Source organism: Dendrobates tinctorius, unplaced genomic scaffold (assembly GCF_039654945.1).
Source record: "Dendrobates tinctorius isolate UK_male_01 unplaced genomic scaffold, ASM3965494v1 ptg000032l, whole genome shotgun sequence".
Taxonomy (NCBI): Eukaryota; Metazoa; Chordata; class Amphibia; order Anura; family Dendrobatidae; genus Dendrobates; species Dendrobates tinctorius.
Window position 1 is genome coordinate 34,347,883 of NW_027361700.1, and position 10,804 is coordinate 34,358,686.

Consider the following 10,804-nt stretch of genomic DNA (forward strand, 5'->3'; position numbering starts at 1 on the left):
TGCTGATCAACATTTTTTTTTTTCATACCAATTTGTCATGAGAAAAAAATTGCAGCATTCTGCAATCTGTCATGTAAATCGAACAATGAAAATAAAACTTGGCACTCAACTCATAGAAATCTGTTGAAGAGAAAATTTGTAATGCAGTCCAAAATAAGGTACTGACGTTTCGGTAGTTAATGGACCTTCATCAGTATCCCGACTGCTCAAGTTATGTCTGTAAGGGTGACAATATGAATGAAAGCCTGTCAGGGATAGGTAGTCCTGATACAGGTCAATATCAAAAGTGAAGTAGCAAATCCGAATATTCATAAAGTAGCATAATATGTTGGAGAGGAGATAAAAGGTATCCGGAAACAGCCGGATTAGTAACCTGTGCAAGAGGTGAATGGTATCACATTCATAGAAATCTGTTGTCAGCCAGAATAATGATAAAATAGTTTTTCGGTGGTGAGTAGTGGTTAGAAGCCTATCTTGCAGCAATCTTGTTATAGAGGTACATCTGTGGTGGGTGGTGGCTGTGTGCCTTCATCCAACGCGGTATCCGCCGCTAGTTGGAGAATTTTCTCACGGTGACCTACTGTGAATACATTGAGCATGAACTGCGGTGCCCTCATCACTGGCATTTTCCCACGGACCAGAGGTCAATGCAGTTCAGGCTGTGAGGGAGTGCAGACTCAGTGACATCACCACTAGTCACTGATACTCCACTCCCAGCATCTCCTCATTCACCAGTGGTTTTCAGCCAGGGCGGTCACATCTTGGCCAGGTTGAAAATTGTATAGCCCCCAGATATGGATTGCTGCATAGGACACAATGACAGATATGATATATTGTTGGTTTGTGATTTTACTTTTATTACAGGAGATCGAGGACTTTGCAGGAATTAAGTGAGGTCGTAAGTATGGTTTTATTAAGAATATAAAAAGAAGTCTTCTGTGTCTTATTTCAATTAATGGATTTTTTACTGGGTGTCTGTGTTTTCTTTACAATTGGACTATGGTGTTAGTAATAGGGGCATCTTATTGATGACTCTCCATTATTAATCTCGGATCTTGATGTCATAAAGGTGACATAAACCCCACAACTATTACCCTACTTGCCACTGCTACAGGGCAAGTGGGAAGAGCAAGGCTAAATGCCAGAATTGGCACATCTTAGAGATGCGCCTTTTCTGGGGCGGCTGTTGTGAGCTCTCTTGATCCGACTTTTGAGGCCAGGCTCCCTCTGGTGGATACTGCTGGTAGTGGTGCTGGTCAACATGATGTTAACTCAACAGCTGCAGAAGATAAGTGGAGGAGTGGTGGTAGTGAGTGGGACTACATAAGCGAGCAGACTTCTCTCAGTGACTGCCAGTGATACTCTTTTCTTTGCTTACTGAGGATTTCTGTCTGCTGCCTGATCCTGCATTTTTTCAGCTAAGTGTCATTTGCTAAACCCTTTGCATCTGTTTTTGCCTTGCTGTCAGGGGTCAGCTTGATCCCCCTGGGGCTGCTGGCTCCTGCCCTGTACTTTTGTATCTTGTGTTTGTATGCTCAGTCCTCTGCTGTATTAGCCTGTTGCTAGCCACCACTTCACACATTAGTGCTGATATAGTGGGGGCGAGATTGTTCAAACCTCAGTATTTTTGTACATCAGTCATGTTGGAATTATTAGGGTTTTTGCGTGATTGCAGACAGTGCCTTTTCTGTTCTGTCCTATCTAGTCAGTGTGGGCCCCATCATTTGCTCAGTCTATTTTCTGTCTGTGTTTGTGCTTCATCTTGTCTCAAAGACAATATATATTTGGGGGGCTGTCTATTCCTTTGGGAATCTGCTCCGGGGCTGTTTATATTTCACCTTTCTGTCTTTAGGCTTAGTTAGTCCTCCAGCTGTGATGAGGCATCTAGGGCAACGTAGGAATGCTCCACAGCTACTGCTAGTTGTGTTGTTAAGATCAGGGGTCTGCAATCCGCTGAGCGACCAACCTCTCTGGTGTTCTGGTGGCATAGCATATTGAGCTCTCCTCCTCGGTGACCCATTCATAACAGGCGGCTGAGAGCAGATGTTTTTAGCCTGGGGGGGCCAGTCTCCATGGCCCCTTCCTAGGTTGTTAATATCAGCCGTCAGCCCACAGCTGTCTGCATAGCCTTTGCTGGCTATTAATTATAGAGGGACGCCACGTCATTTTTTGGGGGCCCCCCATTTTAATAGCTAGTAAAGGCTAAGTATACAGCTGAGAGCTGATATTAATAGCCTGGGAAGCTCCATGGGTATTACCCCCATCCCAGGCAATAAACATTGGCCCCCAACCGACAGCTTACCCTCTGCTCATTACAAAAATTGTGCTGGAGCCCACACTATTGTTTTTACAGAAAAATAATATTTTATTAATTAAATACATGACCAGTAATTTGCATATACACTGTGCTAATTGTATTTGTCAATGACATTTGTATATATACATATTTTATTTGTATTTACTGTATGTAATACTGCTCTTTTATCCTGTCGGCTCCTGCAGTGATTTTACAGAACCCAGCAGATGTTTTACTGGCTTCTATTCTACTGTCTATGCAATATAAATATACACATACAGTGGGGAAAAAAAGTATTTAGTCAGTCAGCAATAGTGCAAGTTCCACCACTTAAAAAGATGAGAGGCGTCTGTAATTTACATCATAGGTAGACCTCAACTATGGGAGACAAACTGAGAAAAAAAAATCCAGAAAATCACATTGTCTGTTTTTTTTTCATTTTATTTGCATATTATGGTGGAAAATAAGTATTTGGTCAGAAACAAAATTTCATCTCAATACTTTGTGATATATCCTTTGTTGGCAATGACAGAGGTCAAACGTTTTCTGTGAGTCTTCACTAGGTTGCCACACACTGTTGTTGGTATGTTGGCCCATTCCTCCATGCAGATCTCCTCTAGAGCAGTGATGTTTTTGGCTTTTCGCTTGGCAACACGAACTTTCAACTCCCTCCAAAGGTTTTCTATAGGGTTGAGATCTGGAGACTGGCTAGGCCACTCCAGGACCTTGAAATGCTTCTTACGAAGCCACTCCTTCGTTGCCCTGGCGGTGTGCTTTGGATCATTGTCATGTTGAAAGACCCAGCCACGTTTCATCTTCAATGCCCTTGCTGATGGAAGGAGGTTTGCACTCAAAATCTCACGATACATGGCCCCATTCATTCTTTCATGTACCCGGATCAGTCGTCCTGGCCCCTTTGCAGAGAAACAGCCCAAAGCATGATGTTTCCACCACCATGCTTTAAAGTAGGTATGGTGTTTGATGGATGCAACTCAGTATTCTTTTTCCTCCAAACACGACAAGTTGTGTTTCTACCAAACAGTTCCAGTTTGGTTTCATCAGACCATAGGACATTCTCCCAAAACTCCTCTGGATCATCCAAATGCTCTCTAGCAAACTTCAGACGGGCCCGGACATGTACAGGCTTAAGCAGTGGGACACGTCTGGCACTGCAGGATCTGAGTCCATGGTGGCGTAGTGTGTTACTTATGGTAGGCCTTGTTACATTGGTCCCAGCTCTCTGCAGTTCATTCACTAGGTCCCCCCGCGTGGTTCTGGGATTTTTGCTCACCGTTCTTGTGATCATTCTGACCCCACGGGGTGGGATTTTGCGTGGAGCACCAGATCGAGGGAGATTATCAGTGGTCTTGTATGTCTTCCATTTTCTAATTATTGCTCCCACAGTTGATTTCTTCACTCCAAGCTGGTTGGCTATTGCAGATTCAGTCTTCCCAGCCTGGTGCAGGGCTACAATTTTGTTTCTGGTGTCCTTTGACAGCTCTTTGGTCTTCACCATAGTGGAGTTTGGAGTCAGACTGTTTGAGGGTGTGCACAGGTGTCTTTTTATACTGATAACAAGTTTAAACAGGTGCCATTACTACAGGTAATGAGTGGAGGAAAGAGGAGACTCTTAAAGAAGAAGTTACATGTCTGTGAGAGCCAGAAATCTTGATTGCTTGTTTCTGACCAAATACTTATTTTCCACCATAATATGCAAATAAAATGAAAAAAAAACAGACAATGTGATTTTCTGGATTTTTTTTTCTCAGTTTGTCTCCCATAGTTGAGGTCTACCTATGATGTAAATTACAGACGCCTCTCATCTTTTTAAGTGGTGGAACTTGCACTATTGCTGACTGACTAAATACTTTTTTTCCCCACTGTATATATATATATGTGTGAATGTGCCGCTGCCCGGGCATTGTAACTAACTGTGGTTAATTATAGCAAATTATAATTATCCTCCATCCCATAGTCCCGTGCCCATATACCCATCATACATATCCACGATCCCATAGGCCCGAGCCCATATACCCATCGTACATATCCTCCATCCCATAGTCGAGTGCCCATATACCCATCATACATCCTCCATCCCATAGTCCCATGCCCATATACCCATCACACATCCTCCATCCCATAGTCCCATGCCCATATACCCATCATACATATTCGCCATCCCATAGTCGAGTGCCCATATACCCATCACACATCCTTCATCTCATAGTCCCATGCCCATATACCCATCATACATATCCTCCATCCCACATATCCATGATCCCATAGGCCCGAGCCCATATACCCATCATACATATCCTCCATTCCATAGTCGAGTGCCCATATACCCATCACACATCCTCCATCCCATAGCCCCATGCCCATATACCCATCACACATCCTCCATCCCATAGTCCCATGCCCATATAGCCATCATACAGTTGTGGCCAAAAGTATTGACACCCCTGCAATTCTGTCAGATAATAACCAGTTTCTCCCTGAAAATGATTGCAAACGCAAATTCTTTGGTTTGGGTGTATGTAGTATATATGTAGTATGTATGTAGTATGTATGTATGTTGTATGAATGTAGTATATATGTAGCATGTATGTAGTATGTATGTATGCTGTATGAATGTAGTATATCTGTAGTATGTATTTAGTATGTATGTCGTATGTATGTAGTATGTTTTTTTGGGGTTTTTTGGGTTTTTTTTGGGGTTTTTTTACATTCAACAGATTAGCCGGATGATGGGACTACTACTGTCCCATCATTGGCTAATGTGTCAGTCACTGTCAGTGACCCCAGGCAGGCCCGTACAGACCACCGGCAGCCGGCACAGGCCCCCGGCAGGCCGGCACAGGCCCCCGAGAGGCCCGTACAGACCCCGCCCGCACACACAGACATGAACAGTGTCTGCCCACGCACCGCCCACACTCTTCCCCCCTCCCAAACAGGCTGTACAAGGCAAGAAAGGTTTTTTTTCAATTCTGATATTTCTGTCCCATTGACTTGAATGGGACTTCCGGGCGATACCCAATACTTTTTTTAGATCGGCCGATCCATTCCGATCCGATATTTTTAAGTATCGGGTGGTATCGCTCAACACTAGTTATTGATTTATGGGGCTGTCCACCCTGCTTCATTACTGTTATGCCACTTTCCATTAATTCCTGAAAAGCACCAGAAGAGGTTAATAAACTGACGGCAGTTTTGAATATGACGAGGATGGCTATTTTTAAAATGGTACCACATGTGGGTGGGGGGGGTTAAAATATTTAGGACCCCCAAAAGACTGAAGAGGTCAGTAAAAAAAAAGTTTTGTAAATTTCTAAGAAAAAATGAAAAAATACTGCTACAATTTTAAAGCGTCTAGACGCCTAACAAAAATAAAAGAGCATTTTACTGAAGGTGCTGATGTAAAACAGACATGAAGAAAATTCTATTTATTAACTAATTTGTGTGGTATGGATATCTGGATTAAAGGGATAATCATTCAAATTTTGAAAATTGCTAATATTTAGACATTTTTGTCATATATCTGATATTTTTATAAATAAACAAATAGCATATCGACTTAAATTTACCAGTGCCATAAAATATAATGCGTTACCAAAGACATTCTTGAAATCGCTGAGATATGTTGAAATATTAGTTATTACCACATAAAGTAACATGTCAGATTTGAAAATTTGCACTTTCTATATGGTTCTCTGAAATAAAGTGCCAAACTCAGATTTGGTTTATCTAGTATATAAAGCTCAGTGTGGGTGTGTATGTGTGTATGTATGTATGTGTATGTGTGTATGTATGTATGTCCGGGATTGGCATCCGCACCGTCGCAGCTACAGCCACAAAATTTGGCACAGTCACACGTCTGGACCCCGAGAGCGTCCTAGGCTATGTTGTGAGGCGAAATTTTAACCTCGCGTGTTCCAATTCACCAAACAATTTTGCTCCTATCTACATACTGGGGAAAAAGTGAAAGGAAAAGTGTTGGAGGCAAATTGACAGCTGCCAGATGTGAACAAGGGGGACTTAAAGAATGAGAGCAATGGCGCCAAAGAGTATATGCCGTACAGTTGCTAAGGTGGGGCCCTGACATGGGATACTCACCACACATGGGGATATGAACACACACACAAAATGCGCCACACACTACCACGTGCTTCAACACATATACCACCCTCAGCACACATTTCACCACACATACACCAACCTCGCCACACAAAAGTTGCCACTCAAAACTCGCCACGCTGTCCCAGAGCTGTTTAAATGATGAAAAATGAGCTGTGATTGGTTGTTATCAGCAGCAGTTTTCTTTGTAGACAGTTGTGGTAACTGAGGCCTATTATTCTTATCATTTCTATGGTGTTATCGTCCTTCTGTAAAGCTGGAAATAACACAATTTATTACCGTGCCAACACAGACCACCCTCTGACACAGACTGCAGTGGGAGCCTAGTATCACACAGGATAGGATTAGATACACGGCTCAGCAGTCAGTATCACACAGGATAGGATTAGATACACGGCTCAGCAGTCAGTATCACACAGGATAGGATTAGATACACGGCTCAGCAGTCAGTATCACACAGGAGAGGATTAGACACATGGCTCAGCAGTCAGTATCACACAGGATAGGATTAGATACACAGCTCAGCAGTCAGTAACACACAGGATAGGATTAGATACATGGCTCAGCAGTCAGTATCACACAGGATAGGATTAGATACACGGCTCAGCAGTCAGTATCACACAGGAGAAGATAAGACACATAGCTCAGCAGTCAGTATCACACAGGATAGGATTAGATACACAGCTCAGCAGTCAGTATCACACAGGATAGGATTAGATACACAGCTCAGCAGTCAGTATCACACAGGATAGGATTAGATACACGGTTCAGCAGTCAGTATCACACAGGATATGATTAGATACACAGCTCAGCAGTCAGTATCATACATGATAGGAATAGATACATGGCTCAGCACACAGTATCACACAGAATAGGATTAGATACGCAGCTCAGCACACAGTATCACACAGAATAGGATTAGATACATGGTTCAGCAGACAGTATCACACAGAATTGGATTAGATGCACTGTTTTTATGTGCAATATAATCATTACAATTTGTTATAACTAGCCATAGTTGGTTACTATGCCCAGGCAACGCCAGGCTCTTCAGCTAGTCCATGCTAAAGATCAAACACCAAGAACTTTAAAAATAACAAAAAATGACATATCAATTTACAACAACAATATTTCAAAACTTTCTCCTTCGCTCTTTAAAAAAACAAAAATGGAAAGCGCACATAGGGTGTATCATCTATTAAAAACCCCAATGGCACACCCAATATGTTAGACTCACCTGCTAGAGTTGTGTGAGTCACAACAAACTGGGAATCACTCACAAATATATCCGGTCGTCGCTGGTTTCCCGCTGGTAATAAATGAAACAAATCCGAGGAGCAGAAAAGAGTCGGGTTTATAAACCGCGCTGACCAGAGAAACGCACCTTCCGCAGCAGATGTAATAAAAACTTCTTTAATGAGCCTACGCGTTTCGTGGCTATAAACACAAATCATTTCCATACACCTTCCTTTGACATCATTTCCTGTGAAAACGCCCATATAACATTTAAACATCTATATATATAAAAAAAACTGCTTAAATATGCTACTATAGTCTAAAAACCAATAACATTTCTATCGATAACATCACAATTTTATACACCAAAGATTAAAAATGTATATAAAACAGAATACATCAATATATCAGCTCGAACCTACCAATTCCAAAAAGGCTCAAAAGTATAATTCCCATGCATTAACCCACTGGACCACACCAAATGCTTCAAAGCTGATATCCCCTAGAATCACCACTCATAAATTCAATACATCAGAATTAAAAATCTCATATATAAGTATCACATATCCTGCTTTTTATTTTACCACAATATATCTAAAAAAGATCACTAATTGCATTTAAACCCGTCGGTTGTAGTGTATTTAATTTATGTATCCAATATATTTCCTTTCTTTTTAGATTTTGTATTCTATTTTGGGTATGTTCAGGTACATGATCTATGGGAAGCACCGTCAGAGACACAGAATCCTGATGGATCACTGCGCAGTGACGGGACAAGCCGTGCTTCATGTATCCCTTACAAATGTTAAATCTATGGGAATTCATCCTCTTATGTAATGGTTGAGATGTCCTACCTACATATTGTTTCCCACAATTACATTGAATCAGATAGATGACGAAACTAGTCAAACACGTCATCCTAAATCTGATCTTAAATTCCCCATAAGGATAGCTGGAAGATTGAAATATTTCAGTGGAATTAATTATAGAACTACAACAATGACAGCCTTTCCTGTTACATTGAAAGGCGCCTTTTTTTATACAGTGTTTTACTATTAAGTGGAATATCTCTTAAGGAGATAACATTGGGGGCTAAAATATTTTTGATGGTGACGGCCCTTCTAAAAATCAAACCGGGCTTCTGATCCACCACCTTATTTAAAACTGGATCATTTAATATAATTTTCCAGTGTTTTTCCAATATGTTTCAAATCTGAAAATTTTGTGCAGAAAAGTTGGTAATAAAATTCACATCATAATTATTCACAACTTTATGTGTCTTACGAGAATAAATCAAGTCCTTTTGAGTCAGATTTTTGACTGATTTATATACTCTTTTTATCAGTCTAGACGGATAATTTTTTTCTTTGAATCTATTAAGTAAAACTTTGCTCCCCTACTCAAAGGTTGTATCCGAGGAACAATTCTTTCTAATCCTGGAATATTAGTTGAGGGGAATGTTTCTAAGTCAAGGCCTATAGTGGCCACTATTATAGTGAACATAGCCATTGGCATCAACCTTTTTGAAATGGTTACTAGTAAGAATCCTACCAGAATCATCTACATAAATAATCAGGTCCAGAAAAATCACACTCAGTCTATCAATCTGTGGGATTAGTTCTAAACCCCAATAATTATTCTTCAGCCCATCCAAAAAAATTTTAACATCATTCGCTTCGTTATTATAAATGACAATAATATCGTCAATAAAACGTTTATACAACTCTAATTTATCCCCATAACCACCATGGAGGACATGCAATATAATCATTATAATTTGTTATAACTAACCATAGTTGGTTACTATGCCCAGGCAACGCCAGGCTCTTCAGCTAGTCCATGCTAAAGATCAAACACCAAGAAATTTAAAAATAACAAAAAATGACATCAATTTACAACAACAATATTTCAAAACTTTCTCCTTCGCTCTTTGAAATTTGTTACATAATAAAAGAATAAATAATATATTTTTTTTACCTATAATGGGCTTTCAATGTAAATAAACAGATACAGAAGAGCTAATGGTATCAGATATAGCAATGCTGAGGTTGTTATTTGGTAGAATAGGTTATGGTATTGTTAACTGAAATTTTACATAAGACTATAGATAAATTTAATACAGTTATTAATATGTGCAAAATATCTCCTACATCAGAAATATAACTACATGACGGGCAATTAAAGAAATACTTCACTTACCTATTGTAGCCAGATGTGAAAAATATCAGACTGGAGCTTAGACGCTGTGTGAAAGCAAATAGTAGAATGGCTTACTGATTTACACAGTCAGAGAGGTGTTGCTACAACTCAGAAACATTCTTTGTTAGATGATACTTTAGAATGCCTTGTAAATTTGCAAATAGTCACATCAAAGCCTTGGAAATTGTTGTAACCTCTGAATTATGAATACCTCAGAAAGAGGAAAAAATTCTCCAAAAATTTGGTTACAAACCAGACAGGCCTAAATGCATCTGCACTAATCCAGGGTACAGCGGACCCAAGTAAAATGGCAGCTGCACAGGTGCATAAATACCGAATGAAACAGCCAGCCTACAATGACGGATTGGCCGTGTGGTACACCAGTGCAGAAAAAATAATCCGCATGTGGCAGTGTTCACACAGGGAATGCAGGGCTTCTGGTTCACAGCCTCTTTGTAACACCATATAGGGGGATGCCCAGTGCCAACTAGAATGCATCCCGTGTGAACAGAGGCCACAAGTTTGCAGAACCATTTGGGCCCAACTGCACCCTGTTAAAAATATAAAAAGTGCACAACAAACATAGCAATATATGTAAGGTATTAGTTGATATTAAGGCCTTAATACGGAAAACCAATTTTTTGGAGGATTTTTTCCTCTTTCTGAGGTGTTCATGTTAGAGTAGGGACTGACAAGTGTAAGGAACTTTGACGCAGTTTGTCAGCTTCCGTATTAAGGCCTTAATATCAACCAATACCTTACATATATTTCTATGTTTGTTGTGCACTTTTTATATTTTTTCCAGGGTGCAGTTGGGCCCAAATGGTTCTGCAAACTTGTGGCCTCTGTTCACACGGGATGCATTCTAGTTGGCACTGGGCAGCCCCCCTATATGGTGTTACTAAGAGGTTGTGAGCCAGAAGCCCTGCATTCCCTGTG

General features: G+C 40.6%; 1 protein-coding gene across 3 annotated transcripts in view; it reads right to left on the minus strand.

The window, feature by feature from the left end:
• Window positions 1–9,996, minus strand: part of LOC141086568 (NXPE family member 2-like) — a 112,518-nt gene extending 102,522 nt beyond the window's left edge. For all 3 annotated transcript variants that reach the window (XM_073572716.1, XM_073572717.1, XM_073572715.1), the window contains exons 1-2: window positions 9,866–9,996; window positions 7,668–7,913 (exon numbers count right to left, since the gene is read on the minus strand). The gene's annotated coding sequence lies outside the window, so the exon portion shown is untranslated. The remainder of the gene's footprint in view (window positions 1–7,667; window positions 7,914–9,865) is intronic.
• Window positions 9,997–10,804: the final 808 nt, after the last annotated feature.